General features: G+C 39.9%; 1 protein-coding gene across 1 annotated transcript in view; it reads right to left on the reverse strand.

Moving 5' to 3' along the window:
- Positions 1–15,866, reverse strand: part of LOC126195208 (odorant receptor Or1-like) — a 187,305-nt gene that overhangs the window by 129,861 nt on the left and 41,578 nt on the right. The gene's annotated exons all lie outside the window — the stretch shown is intronic.

The following is a 15,866-nucleotide window of genomic DNA, read 5'->3' on the forward strand; positions in this document are numbered from 1 at the left end:
GCTCTAACACACATTATTAAATACATAAACAAATTAAATAAACATATATCAAAGGAATAGAACAGCAGTAAGCCAGTAGCCTAATGTCTCTGTGATTTCTAAAACACAGTAAATAATTGACCAATTTGTTTATGAATAGTTTATATCAGATACAAACAAAGATATAGAGAAATAAATATATTTATGAGCATGCTGATACCGCATTTTCGTGTAATGGCCTGACGCGATCGATAGTAATCGGCCACTTTGACCTCCAATAACTCATGTACTATTCACGTTTCATGCCTGTAGTTTATACCAATTTGGGTTTACACTAATAGCTTTCTAAAGACACGTCATCTGATGATCCATTTAGATTCTGGAAATTCGTTGCTGGGTGTTACTTGTATAATTTACAGTCAGGTACTAAACTTTAAATTAATAAACATATTGAAAATCTGATTACACCAGCAGAATCATAGTACAAATAATGGTCATGTACATGTTTCTTTTTGAGGTACCACGATTCATCTGGCTACTTTTAATTTCTGTATGAAGTGCACAATGTCTGCCATTATGGTCTCACAAAGTCCGCCATCTTTGGCACTACTGGCGTGGACATCTCCTTCATCGACACAAAGCACTGTCCTCATCACAGCGTCAACATGGAATTCCCAGCCACGCGGTCCCTGGACCCTGGCTAACGCTCGGCACCACCCAGCCACCGACAAGTCGGGCCCGCTAAGACGCCCCAGTGTGGCCACGCCAACTCCGAACTTGGAATATTTTCAGGGGGCCACAACTCGCCTGTTGCCTCACAATGTCCACTTGAGGGATATCGTGCCAAATTCCAACCAATCGAAGCGTTAGATCGTCAAAATCCCGAGTTTGTTGAAGGGCCCTGTCCATAATGCTCCAGACATTCTCAGTTAGGCAGAAATCCGGCGACCCTGCTGGAAGGAAGAGCTTGGCAAGCACGAACACGAGCAATAAAATCTCTGGTCGCATGTGTGTGGGCATTTTCTTGCTGAAATGTAAGCCCAGGATGGCTTGCCATGAAGGGCAACAAAATAGGGCATAGGATATCGTTGGTATACCGCTGTGCTGTAAGGATCCATGGATGACAATCAAACGGGACTCGCTATAAAAAGAAATGGCACCCCAGATCATCGCTCCCGGTTGTCTGGCTGTGTGGTGTGGACAGTCAGGTCTGTGTCCCACGGCTGTTGTGGGCGTCTCCACTTATGTCTTCGTTGGTCATTGGGCGCTTAATTCGACGCAGGACTCAGCAATGAAGGCAATTCTACTCCAGTCAATGAGATTCCTGGCCAAAGACGTACATGTTCATCACATCTACCGATTTCAATCCCATTCGCATAATTCCGTCGTGGTGCGTCTTTTTTTGTCTTAGAGTAGTTTTGTAGGTACATTCACTGTTATATGTGAATACCGTATGCATAACGTGCCGCGAAAAAATTTTAGTAGTAAAAAAGTAGTGAATTAAAACGTCACACCTGATGCGGCAGTTTTACTGCATGAACAACGAAATGTGGTAAGCAATAAACTCTACGCGATATCATTTTGTGGAGATTTTCAGCGACAATAAATTTCGCTCGGATATGAAATTATGCCTAAAGTTTGTTGCAAGACACTAAATACTTTCATTCTCAATTAATGGATGAATAAAATCTGGGAATTCACACATAGTGAGCTACATTTCTTTTTCACCCCCATCCCCGCCCATTTGATAGGTAAGTGATTCTTAACCAAACGTCGATTGTTCCCAGACAGGAAGTGACATGTGAGCCAAGTTCGATTGAAATCGATTTAGTGGTTTAAGAGGACATGTGGAACATACATATATACGAGTATACATACAAATATACCAGTTTTATATACTGACGAGCCCAAGTGTGCCCCAGGGAAATGTGATAGTACCACTGTTGTTCTGTATATACATAAATGATTTGGCGGACAGAGTGGGCAGCAATCTGCGGTTGTTTGCTGATGATGCTGTGATGTATGGTAAGGTATCGAAGTCGTGTGACTGTAAGAAGATACAAGACGACTTAGACAAAATTTCCAGTTCGTGTGATGAATGGCAGCTAGCTATAAATGTGGAAAAAAGTAACTTAATGCGAATAGGAAGAATAAACCAGTAATGTTCGTATACAGTATTACTAGTGTCCTGCTTGACATAGTCAAGTCTTAAAAATCTGGGCGTCACGTTGCAAAGCAATATGAAATAAAACGAACATGAGAGACCTGCGGTAGGGAAGGCGAATGGTCTATTTCTGTTTATTGAGAGAATTTTAGGAAGGAGTGGTTCAGCTGAAAAGGAGGTCGCTTATGGGATGCTGGTGCGACCTATTCTTGAGTACTGCTAGAGTATTTGGGGTGTGTACCAGGTCGGATTGAAGGAAGACATCGAAGAAATTCAGAGGCGGGCTGCTGGATTTTTTCCGGTAGGTTCGAACAACACTTATGTGTTACGGAGATGCTTCGGAAACTCAAATGGGACTCGCTGGAGGGAAGGCGATGACCTTTTCTAGAAACACTGTTGAGAAACTTTAGAGAATTGCCACCAACATACATTGCCGTAAGGACAACGAAGATAAGATACGAAAAATTAGGGATCATACGAAGACAATAGGGCTCATACGGAGACATATAGATAGTCGTTTTTCCCTCGCTCTAGTTGCGGGTGCAAGAGGAAAGGAAATTACTTGTAGTGGTACAGGGTACTCTCCGCCACGCACCGTACGTTGGCTTGTGGAATATGTATGTAGATGTATATGTAGACGCAGGTGACAGAAGTCTTTGTGTGGCAGCTGGAAGAGGAAGGAAGTTACTGACAAGGTTGCATCATGCAGCACCAGCCACAGGCAGTGCTAGCGCTCGTGTAGTTTCACGAGAATTGTCAACAGCACGAAAAGTTTTGCGGTCTATTTCACTCTGGTACCCGTACAAGATCCAGACTGTGCAACAACTGAAACCTCATGATCCACAGCAGCATTCTGAATTCGCTCTTCAGTATCTGGCATGGATCGAAGTTGATGACATATGGCCAGGCAATATTCTGTGAAGTGACAAAGCAGATTTTAAACTACAGAGTGTAATGAATACACAGCCCTGCCAAATTGGGGTATTGTTAAACGGCTTGTTGGGCACGAAGAGCCACTGCACTCGCCGTATGTGACTGTTTGGCGTGGTTCACAAACACCGTTATTCTCGGTCAGTTCTTCTTTGAAGAGAATAGATCCAGAGGGCCTGTCAGGTTCATTGTGACGTCTGCACGTTATCGAGACCGCTTGTACAGCGTCTGATTCCTGCTTTAGAAGACAGCAACTATATGGCAACCACTGTTTTCATGCAAGATGCCATGTCGCTCGTGCAATTAAATAGGACTGTTGATATTGTTACGGTATTATTAAAAATATCGGGTGTGTAGCCGCGCAAATAAAACTTCCCCCACTGATATTTCGGCCGCGTATTGTCCGGCCATCCTCAGAGTGAGTCACAAGACTGACGACAAGATGCCAAGCGCGGCCTTGTAATCTCCACCGCCGCGGTACTGTGCATGCGGGTGACAGATGCTGCTCGGCGGCAAAGAAATAAGAAATACGCTTACACATGCGCCGCCTGTGGCGAAGGCGTACAGACATTCGATTCGCTTATCGATATATGATCGGCGGCGGTGACACCATGACGACTTCTCTGCAGTTTAATTACCCCAAGAGCTGGATTCCATGCTTTGTCCAAATTAATACCGTTATCTCTGTTTATTAGATTATTAGCTAATCTAATCTCTATAGCTTCCTTGAAGACAGATTCCCAAAAGGAAGAGGTGGATGTTAAAATCTCCACGATACTGTAATTCATGGCATGCTCTGTATCAATACAATGTTCGGCCAGCTGACTTGTCTGGCTGTAATAAGCGTATGTATCTACGATGCTCCACACATCTCTCATGAACGGTGCGTGTTGTTTGACCTATGTACGACTTCTCACAATGTCCGCAAGGTATCTGGTACACACCGCTTTACGAAACTGTAAATCGTCCTTCACAGAGCCGAGTAAAGCTGCAATCTTCGGGGGGGGGGGGGGGGGGGGGGGGCGGAAGATCACCTTAACAGAGTGTTTCTCAAGAATACGGCCCATCTTCGAGGAAAGAGCACCCACATACGGCAAAAACGCACTAGGTCTGAAGGAATTATTATCTTCTTCCCCATCACATCCCTGCATTCTAGGTTTTGCATTGAATGCTCTACGAATTTGTTACGGAGAAAATCCATTCGATTTAAAAATGTTCTTGAGGTATGTGAGCTCTTCTTGCAAATTGTCTTTATCAGATGTACAGTGCGGCCTTTGCACTAAGGTCTTAAGGACACCTATGGTCTGTGAAGGGTGATGGCAGCTACTGGCATCAAGATATAGATTTGTGTGTGTTGGTTTCCGATATACGGCATGTCCTAATGTGCCATCAACTTTACGGCGAATGACAACGTCCAAAAAGGGGAGGCAGCCGTCTTTTTTCTATTTTCGTAGTAAATTTGATGCTAGCATGGATGGAATTCAAATGCTCAAGAAATCGATGTAACTGATCCATCCCATGCAGCCATACCACAAATGTGTCGTCCACGTATCTCCAGAAGACCGTTGGTTTAAAACTTGCTGAGTCCAGTTCCCTGTCCTCGAAGTCTTCCGTGAATAAATTAGCTACCAGAGGGGAGAGGGGGCTTCCCATGACAACATCATCAATCTGCTCATGAAATTCACCAGTACATATTCAAATAAGGCCGTAATGTTCGTATCAAAATGTTGACCGATAAGAGATAAAGAGTCCTTTTAAGGTATCTTGGTGTATAATGATACCACGTCAAAACTAACAAGCGCATCCATACTATTTAGCCTGACATTGCTAAGTCTCTGAATAAAATCCATAGAATTACGAATGTGGTGACTACATTTTCCAACCAATGGTTTTAATAAGGAAGCTAAATATTTGGCAGAAAAATACGTTGGTGAACTAATAGTGCTCGTTGTAGGTCTCATAGACAAGTCCTCTAGACGCTGATCCTTAACCATCTTGTGAACTTTAGGAAGACCATAAAATCTCGGTGGTACTGCACCTCGTACATTTAAACTTATTAATTCCTTCGGTAGTGACGAAGCGTTCAGCAAGTCAGCAGTCTTTATTGTCACCTTGTTAGTAGGTTCTTTGTTAATCTTCCGGTTTGCAGAATATCGTAATCGGTCCTCGACATACCGTGAAATTATCGATGGATCGACGGAAAAAGATATCGACGTACCAGCGAAAAAAAAAAAAATTATCGGCTCACATTGTAAACATACTGCCAGTTTGAGAGCTGTATATTTAAGTACTTATTTATTATTGAATATTCTTGACTTCAACAAGCTAGCAGCTTGGTTATCACCCTCAAAGAAATAATTGAAAGGAAAACGATGCACATTCACGTTTGGTGATAACCACCTTGCTAACAATGGTAACTGCTTGAAAGTGGCACAATAAAAAGTGTCCGATGGGTCTGTCGTTCGGTTTCGTTAAACATCAGATTTGTCTGGAACACTTCATGTCGACTTCCCCGTTTATTCATTTTTGCAAACCGCAGTAGCCTTGCAGCTGTAGTGTGAAAACTGCGTTGTGAAGTTAAACGTTGCAGTTTTCTGTTGGTAGCGCCGAGCACCGATTTAGTCAGCATTGCCCCCCCAAACGTCTACACCCACCGCAGAGACCAGTTTCGTCATTTAGATATTTGTTGATTGATCAGTTTCAGCAACTGGTTTTGAAGAATTCCAATGTGAAGAAATAGTGCACTAGTTGAGTAAAAAATTGTTTTTGAACGCAACTGGTGTGCTATTTGTTCACATCGGAAATCTTGTTATACCAATTCCCCTCCAGTGCAATAGGAATTCTTCTTTTGTGCCACATATACTTGCTCCACACAGTGAAAGAGAAAGATAGGATGTGATGAAAGCTCAAAAAACCGTAAGTCTCCTTTACACAGTGAAAGTAAAATTACGTTCTACTACTGTTTCAAAAGAATGATTTCGAATATTTATCGAAAATTGCGGAAGAAATATAATATGAAATAAAAATATCAGCATTCAGTATTGCCATTCTGATATCGATACAACGGTTAAAACTTATCGCCAATATATATCGATACGTTTCGGGAAGAATATCGATATTCTATGAACAGCCCTACAGTGAAATATCTGCTCAACCTTTGTAAGTAGGCTGTTTAGGTTTTCATGTTGTTAACGCCACGTAGCGCTCTATATGAAAATCACAGACTGTGCTCTATGAAGGCTGTTAACAGCGCGTAGCGTTGCACAGTTGGAGGTGAGCCGCCAGCAGTGGTGGATGTAGGGAGAGAAATGGCGGAGTTTTGAGAACGGATGATCTGGACGTGTGTCCATCAGAGACAGTAAATTTGTAAGACTGGATGCCATGAACTGCTATATATATTATGACTTTTGAACACTATTAAGCTGGCAGTAGTGGCGCTCGCTATATTGCAGTAGTTCGAGTAAAGAAGATTTTTGTGAAGTAAGTGACTTGTGAAAGGTATAGGTTAATGTTAGTCAGGGCCATTCTTTTGTAGGGGTTATTGAAAGTCAGATTGCTTGCGCTAAAAAATATTGTGTGTCATTTTAAGCACAGTCATTTATAATTTTTCTAATAGGACGTTTCGTATGTCGACCCTTAGCCGAGGATACCTCACTGGAATCTTCTGATTTTTTCTTGTAGTTTCTGTAATTAGTGTGGCTATTGTTTATTGGTAGCGCGTAATTATAGAGAGAATTTCCTTTGTAGTTGTAGTTTTTCATTGTTGTACAGTAAAACAGTTGTGGCATGCATGTAAATTTGCACCAAGTATTTCGCAGCTGCGCTTGCAATTAACGAGATATTATTTTCAGTGCTATGTTAATGTGTTTTCTTATTTTGCTCTACAAATTGTACTTTTCTGTGTTATCGTGTGAAATATTGTGACAATAATGGCGTGTGAAAAACATAATACTAGGCTCCAAAGTAAACTGAGAAATGACAGTGAAGACGAAAGCAGTGTGTTAGCGCCACCATGTAATGAATTAACTAATGTTCAAACTAGTAATTTGGTAACTGTGCATAGGGAAATGGAGTGGGCTGCAAATAATGGTGTAGACAGTGAAACAATTAGTGAACAGGGAAGCATTATCGATCGATCGGTCGGCAACAGCTCGCCTCAGGAATCCGAAATGATAGGACACAATTTCGCAATTACTGTAGATTCAGGTTTTGGATCCTCACCGTTTTCTCAAATAAGTCAAGACACATTTTCTGCTTGTCAAAATGTGAATGTTGCCGGTGCAAATTCACTGCCGAAAAGCACTGAGGAACATGTTTCAGACACCAGTGCATTGTTATTACAATTAATACAACAAATGGGACAAAAGCTTCAAAAGTTAGACGCAATGGAGCAAAATCTTCAATAGTTAGACACAATGGAACAAAATCTTCAAAAGTTAGACACGATGGAACAAAATCAGGGACAAACACAGCAAAAGCTTCAAAAGTTAGACACAATGGAACAAAATCTTCAAAAGTTAGACACAATGGAACAAAATCTTCAAACATTAGTCACCACACTGGAAGATTTAACTACTGAGTTACATAACATCAAATCGAAATGTCAAAAAGTCTGTAATGACGTAAAAACACAAATTTGTGAGCATTTTCAACCTATTTTTTCGCGGCATGAAAATGCATTACACAATCACGAAGCAGCCATAAAAGAACTGCAAACTATTGTTCATGAAAATCACGAGACCTTGCGGGTAAAATTGACTCTGTTGCATCTACTGATTCGGTTACGCTACTTGCAAAAACTCAGGAAAACTTAAAGGACCCAGTAGATACTCTGAAAATTGGTTCAGAAAGACACATGGAGGAAATTAGTTCATTATCAGAGAAAGTAGTCGAACTTTCGGATCAGCTAAATAATTTATCTACGAAGGTAGATGATAATCTGAATGACACAAGACCGGTAGTCTTTCATGATACAGAAGAGTACGAACAAATTAGGAATTTCAAACAAAATCAGAATCAAATTAGTACGCAACACCAAAGAGAAATCCGGGAAGTATAAGATCAGTTGACACAGGTAATACAAGAATTACGTATTTCAGAGGACACTCGCACTCATAGACATAGAAATATGGAACAGCCACAAAATAATAACACAGGGCACTTCGGAAATTATGAAAGAAATTGGCTAGGTACACCGAATTTTGAGATGGAACCGCCGAAACGACGTAACAATGACCGACATGCGACTCGCCGACATGATGATTTTTGACTATAAGCTGTTTATTACTACACGTAAATTCAAAACACTTAAGAATTGCGGCAACGACATTCATCCACAAGCATGGCTTCATCAATTCTCTCATTGTTTTCCTCCCAACTGGTCATTAGAGCACAGATTAGAATTTATGTGTGGCTATTTAGAGAATGAACCAGCTGTAAGAATGCGATCGGTCATTCACGATTGTCACAGTGAAGGAGAATTTTATCATGCCTTCCTCTCAGCATATTGGTCTCAAGCTACACAAGACCGAGTAAAACATAGCATCATAATGATGAAACATTTCGAACAATCTGAATTTTCCAGTCTTGTGAAATATTTTGAAGACATGTTGCACAAGAATCAGTATCTGTCAAACCCATACAGCCCCTCAGAACTCATCCGCATTTGCTTAATCAAATTGCCTGATCATCTACGATATATTATTTTAGCAGGACGTTGCAGAGACGACATAGAAGCTTTTCAGGGACTGTTACAAGAATTGGAAATTGACACTGACAATCGCGGGAACACAACAATTACAGGTCACATCCGTCACAATTCTGCGATGAAAGAAATAATAACTGGACACGACAAGGCTGTTCTTACAATGTAAGACCAAAACAGACACCACCCGTATGACAACCGTTGGCAGAGTAGTAATAATTACAGGGAAAGATCACCTCTCCGCGGTAATGACTATCACAGAGACAATCAGAGAAACAATATGGAAACCAAAATAATTATTATCAAGGGAGACAGAATGACGTCAGACGCAACGGTCTACCGCGCAGTTACGATTCTGGGAGAAATTCTCCACCACATGACCGACAAAAAAGAAACAATGTAAACTACCGACGAAACGACAGACCTGAATTTCATCAGAACTGGTGGGATTCAAACAGGGCAGGGCCCTCTCGACAAGGTTAATTTGTAGAAGTTAGATCTCCAAATCCCAATAACGACACGCGCCAACAAAGAGACAATAGGCAATGACTCACACCGCTGGCAGCCACAAAACGTACTTATGAAGCTGACGACGTAGCTGCCGTGGCTAATAATTAAGTAAAAATGGAAGACATTAGGGACATCTTACTCCAGGAACACGATGTAAAACATAATAACATTGCATATCCTGTGATTCACATTACAGTAAATGACGTAAAATTTACGGTAGCACTTGACTCTGGCAGTTCCATTTCAGTAATTTGTGAAACAGCCTTTAGCAAATTGAACAAGTCGAACGATTGCCCCACACTTCCGTTATGTAAGATTAAATTGCAAGGTGCAATCGTTGGAAAAAGTGTAGATGTACGCATACAAACTAACTTAGAATTCTTTTGTCAAAGCCACAGCTTCTCTATGAACTTTCTTATTGTTCCATTATTGTCGACGGAAATTATATTGGGAGTAGACTTTTTGAATGAATACAAAGCAATCTTAAACTTTCACGATGCTGAAATAAGTTTAGAGAAAGAAGGTAAGCCAATAGCTTTGAAATTTGAAGATTGGCTCTCAAACCATGACGAGGAAATTAAGCGGCTTTACCTTCTGTTACACAACAGTTCGGAATTTTCGACGGAACTAGACACTAACAATCACTCTGCAAGTACTGACAGGGATGATATCGACGGCATATTTGATACTAATGAGTTAATTCAAAATAAAATTCAAACAATTGAGAACTGTAATGACACTGATAGGCATGACCTTTTTGAGATTTTACAAGCACATTCCACAGGTTTTACTCACAAATAGGAACAATCAAGGGATTTCAATACCAATTTCATGTTCGTGAGCATACGAAATTTTGTGTTAGACCATACGTAATTCCGGCACATTATAGAGACCGTGTTAAAACAGAAATACAATCTATGCTTGACGAGGGCATTATTGAGCCTGCAGTAAGCTCATAAGCTCATACAACAATCCATTACATGTTGTTGAGAAGAAAAATGGATCGATCAGGCTTGTCTTAGAGTCGAGACAAATCAATACTATTATCATTCCTGAAACAGACAGGCCGTAAATGATGGAAGAACTTCAAAATTTTAAATTTGTAAAAGTGTTGTCTTCCATTGATCTCAGATCCAGCTTTTATCAGATCGAACTTCATCCAGAATGTAGAAAATGGCACAGTTTTTCTTTGTTTCGGCGTTTGTTATCAATTTCGGAAACTTCCTTTTGGTTTGAACATTTCTTCGGCAGCGTTCATTCGCGGGCTAAATTCCATATTACCTGATTTCTTAAAACGTCACATCATTTTATATGTGGATGATATTCTAATAGCAGAAGGCTCATGGGAACAACATAATCGCATCCTCACAGTTTGTTACGTATTTTTGCAGAATCTGGAATTACAGTTAACTTGGAAAAGTCTGAATTCGGTAGGTCAAAGGTGAGGTTTTTGGGACATATTACTTCTTCTGAAGGCATTCAGCCGGATCCTGAAAAGTTAGAAGCAATCAGAGCCATTCCAGTTCCATCCATAAAAAAAACAAGTCCGCAGTTTTCTAGGTCTCGTAAATTTTTACCGTCGTTTTCTGAATATGCAAATTCTAGTTACACCAAAACTTTGTTCTCCCACTGGAAAAAATACTATTTGGAACTGGGATGAACAAGCACAGTTGGAATTCAATTCTTTGAAAGAACCACTACTTAACGCGCTGATACTAGCTCATCCAGATCTGTCACACGATTTCTGCCTTAGCACGGATTCTTCTAAAGTCGGTCTTGGTGCCCATTTATTTCAACAAGCCATAGAAAATGATACTACTGTTCAGAAAACCATTGCTTTTGGTAGCCGAGTGCTAACAAAATCTGAAAAAAATTATTCCGTTGCTGAATTAGAAGCTTTAGCTATCGTTTGGGCATTTAACAAATTCCGTTTCTTTCTTTCTGGTAAGCACGTAAAAGTATACAGTGATCATTGTGCATTACAATTTCTTATGTCTTCAAAACTAAATCATGACAGGTTAAAACGTTGGGCATTGTTTCTGCAAGAATTCCGCTTCACAATAGTCTACATTCCCGGCGAGGAGAACATTGTTGCGGACGCACTGTCACGCGCACCGGCTGGGCTTGAGAAAAGTAACACAGAAGGCAACCTCGTGAAAAATATCAGTATTATTTACATTCAGAAAGTCGCCTTTGAAAACTTCATCACCACATCTTTAAAGGACATTGCTCATGAACAAGATAAAGATCCGAATTGGAAAGACATCAAAAGTAAATGGCATGAAAAGCCACACACTCAGATTCGGCATTATTATCTGGTTAGAAACAACATACTCTTCAAACGCTGCACTGTTGATGACAAGCTATGGGTACTTTGCAGTCCAGACGATTTTGTTAATAAGCTCATTTGGTACATTCATTTCAGCTACGCACATTTTGGTCCACGAAAATGTTATCATATTCTTCGAACGACTTGTTATTTTAACAATATGGAAAAGGGAATTCAAAGAGTCTTGTCTATATGTAAACTTTGTCAAAAGGCGAAACCATCTACTATCTCCCATCTTGCTCCGTTGTTTCCTATCATTCCTTCTAAATTAAAAGAATTTGCTGCTGTTGATCTCTTGGGACCCCTTGTCAGAACATCGACTGTGTTTTCGTATGTTCTAGTCGCTGTTGATCTTACTTCAAAATTTGTTTCTTTCACTCCATTACGTAAAGCCACTGGATGGTCTGTATCCAACGCCTTTCTTAAAAATTTCTTGCGTGAAGTTGGACACGTTAGTAAAGTCATTTCAAATAACGGACCGCAATTCAGATCTGCTGTTTGGTCACGCATGCTTCGGAAACATAAAATCAAACCTGTTTTTATTTCATTGTACTCACCACATTGTAACCCGTTTGAACGGATTATGAAAGAAATCAATAAGCTTTGCAGACTTTATTGTCACAGAAAGCATCAGCATTGGGACAGATATTTACACTTATTTCAAAACGTGCTGAATGAAATGCCTCATGACTCCACTGCTTTACCACCTATTCTTGTACTGAAGAATGAAGAACCACCGAACAGAATCAGAGAGCTTGTACATTTCCCGAATACACGTAAACTTCGACACAAAGACATAATTGATTTGGCTATTAAAAATATAAAATCTGCAGCAGACAAAAGGAGAAAACTACACGGCAAAGCAAATGCAAAGAAATTATATATTGGTCAGAAAGTTCTCATTAAAGCTTATTCATTGTCATATAAGAAGAAACACTTGAGTCACAAATTCTTTCTGATTTACAATGGACCTTACAGAATCCGACGTATACCACATGATAATTGCGTTGAAGTTGAAACTCTGCGTACTAGGAAGAGTAAAGGATTGCACCACATTTCAAATGTAAAACCGTTTATTGAAAGATAATCTGCTTTTTAACTTAGTCTTTGCCATAAAATTTTTCAGTTCACGCTACTAGTACAATTTGTCACACTGAGAAACTGTTAACATGCAACAATGTTTTGAAGTTAACTATCCAGTCTAGAACCCAGGGAACATATTTGGACAGTATTTACGAGTGCATTGTTGTAGTGAACAGACGACACAGTTTTATTGTGTGTGTACATTCTTGCTTGTTAGTTGCACGATTACGTAATGACTATAAGGCTCACATACTTAGAACATATACCGGTACTGCTAATGAGATTTTAATGCAACATTTTGGTTTACTTGAAAATACATTCTGGATTTAAAGTACTTTCTGAGAGATACGAGATGACACAGTGGTTAGTTTATTTGACAGCTACACAATTATATCACGACGCTACTAATGTGTGACACAATTTACATTGTTGCTTTTGCGGTGTATCTGTTTTATCTCTGCACAGTTTTTCTGAATTTTTCTGGAAAGGAAAACATGTTTTAGTAGTAACTTTGTGGTATAGCTACAATGAGACACCCTTTTCCGTAGCACAACAACACGTTGCAGTACAGTACTTACTTCATCACGGCAATAAGCGTAATAACTAAGATATCTATACGTATAGCATTTCACTTTTGTTTATTACGAGGTAAGTACATTGACTTCTACAGAACTTCGCTTATGGACGACGATAATTACGACACTTGGCACATTCATACCGTTAAGTAATGACAGAGATTATCTTACAACAAGACGCACAGTTTAGCGCTAAAGGACACGTATTTGAGTGATTAATTTTATTTTTAAAGATTTTTGAATCACAAAGATACAAAGGTTTTCCGTGATATATTTCATTCCACTGCTGTAATCTGTAACACAGATTTTTGAATCACAAAGATACAAAGGTTTTCCGTGATATATTTCATTCCACTGCTGTAATCTGTAACACCTGACGGTATAATTACATTAATCCTCAGGGGGATACACGCTTACTTTGTGTACCATGTGTTTGGCAAGCACAAGGAGCCCTAGCTAATATGGTATTTGCTTATACAACTTTACACATCGGTACCATATTTCTCTAACACAGAATTACACAGCTATCTGATTATTTAACAGAGTATCAAACATTTTTTTTACTACATCAGTGACAGATGTTTACGTAATTACGCACCTGGATAACTTCACACTTATGAAATTTTATTTTGTCTGTAGTTTGTGAACTGTTCATATTTTTTCGGAGCCATTGTGGTGCTACGAGAGCTTTGAATGTCGTATTTGGTAAGGAATCATGATTTTTGAAGTACATTTGAGGTAGATGACTTTATTGAAGGTCTTGAAATTATTGAAAGAAGCTGCGATGATTTTGAGATGTGATTGATCTGTTATGATGTTATTATTACGATGACGATGTGTATTATGCTGTTGAGGTATGTTTACGATCAATAAGATGATGCTACCGTATATGAGGAACGTGATTATGTGTTTATATGTATATGAATAATGAATAGAAGTTACAGACTCTGGTTTGTGAAAAAGGAGTGGTTTATGGACTTGCTATATTCTCTGCAAGACTCTTCGATGCTGTTTGTGCACCTGCACAGTCGCAACAGATGGCTGCTGGCCGTCTCTACAAGAACTACAGTGGGTCTGCATCTTTGATGGCCCACAAATACCATTATTTCTACAAGGACTGCAGTGGGTCTGCACCTCTGGTGGCCCACCAATACCGTAATCTCTACCAGGACTACAGTGGGTATGCTCTGTGATGACCTACCTACCAATATTCTTCCAAACTTCGACTGACTCTGCTGTGTCCCATTACCTGTCTGCAAGTCAAGAGTCAGCACTGTCTTTCCTTTGGAAGGACAACACTAGTTCTTCAAGACTGCATGGAAATCCACTACTTCTGTGTGCATTTTCTTTTACTGCTCAGACTTTGTGCATAAAATTGTAATTATACTGCGATGAATGATCAGGACTGTGTTTATGGACTGTGAGAAAATCTTTGCTTTTGGCCAGCAGTGTATAATAAGTGTGTGCATTTGATTTCTTTGTTATTGTAATTATGAAATTTTTTTTCAAATCTCTATTGACCACTGCCCAAAACAATTTGTAAAATTTTTTGTGGGGAGCATGGGGGCTATGTAAGTAGGCTGTTTAGGTTTTTATGTTGGTAACGCGACGTAGCGCTGTATATGAAAATCACTGACTGTGCTGTGTGAAGGCTGTGGTTGGTTTGCATTATTGGAGTATATGCTATTGTAGTGTTGGTCAGTTGGCTGTTAACAGCGCGTAGTGTTGCGCAGTTGGAGGTGAGCCGCCAGCAGTGGTGGATGTGGGGAGAGAAATGGCGGAATTTTGAGAACGGATGATCTGGACGTGTGTCCATCAGAGACAGGAAATTTGTAAGACTGGATGCCATGAACTGCTATATATATTATGACTTTTGAACACTATTAAGCTGGCAGTAGTGGCGCTCGCTGTATTGCAGTAGTTCGAGTAACGAAGATTTTTGTGAGGTAAGTGATTTGTGAAAGATATAGGTTAATGTCAGTCAGGGCCATTCTTTTGTAGGGATTATTGAAAGTCAGATTGCGTTGCGCTAAAAATATTGTGAGTCAGTTTAAGCACAGCCATTTATAATTTTTCTAAGGGGACGTTTCACCTTCCATGATCTTTTTAGTCCCTGATCTGAATCCATGTGACTTTGGGCTCTGGGGATATCTAAAAGAACACGTTTACCGGGGACATGTTCAGTCTCTGCCTGTTCTGAAGGCCAGTATACAGGAACGAGTTGCTCAGATTCCATTAGAACTGCTGGGTGCTAATGATGACGTCTTTTTATGGGTGGTGCATCAGGTCGACGTCTCCGGTGCTCATATTGAACAAATTGTGTAAGCTGCTGTTAATAATAAAATCAACGTTACGCCTTTTTCACTTGTTTGGCCTTTTTGCCCACGTCCTGTTCCTAAGCCATTATATATGGAAACATTTCTAAACGTCTTTCTCGCATTCACAGCGCCAGATTTGTACATGGTGGCCAAAATTGGAACTATTTTTTTCCAGCATAAATGAGTTCCACATTAACGCATTAGCATATCTATCAAATTCTACTGTTGTACGATAATTAAAGCACACACTGGACCTCCGTGCACTTTAATTACA

This window comes from Schistocerca nitens, chromosome 7, assembly GCF_023898315.1.
Source record: "Schistocerca nitens isolate TAMUIC-IGC-003100 chromosome 7, iqSchNite1.1, whole genome shotgun sequence".
Taxonomy (NCBI): domain Eukaryota; kingdom Metazoa; phylum Arthropoda; class Insecta; order Orthoptera; family Acrididae; genus Schistocerca; species Schistocerca nitens.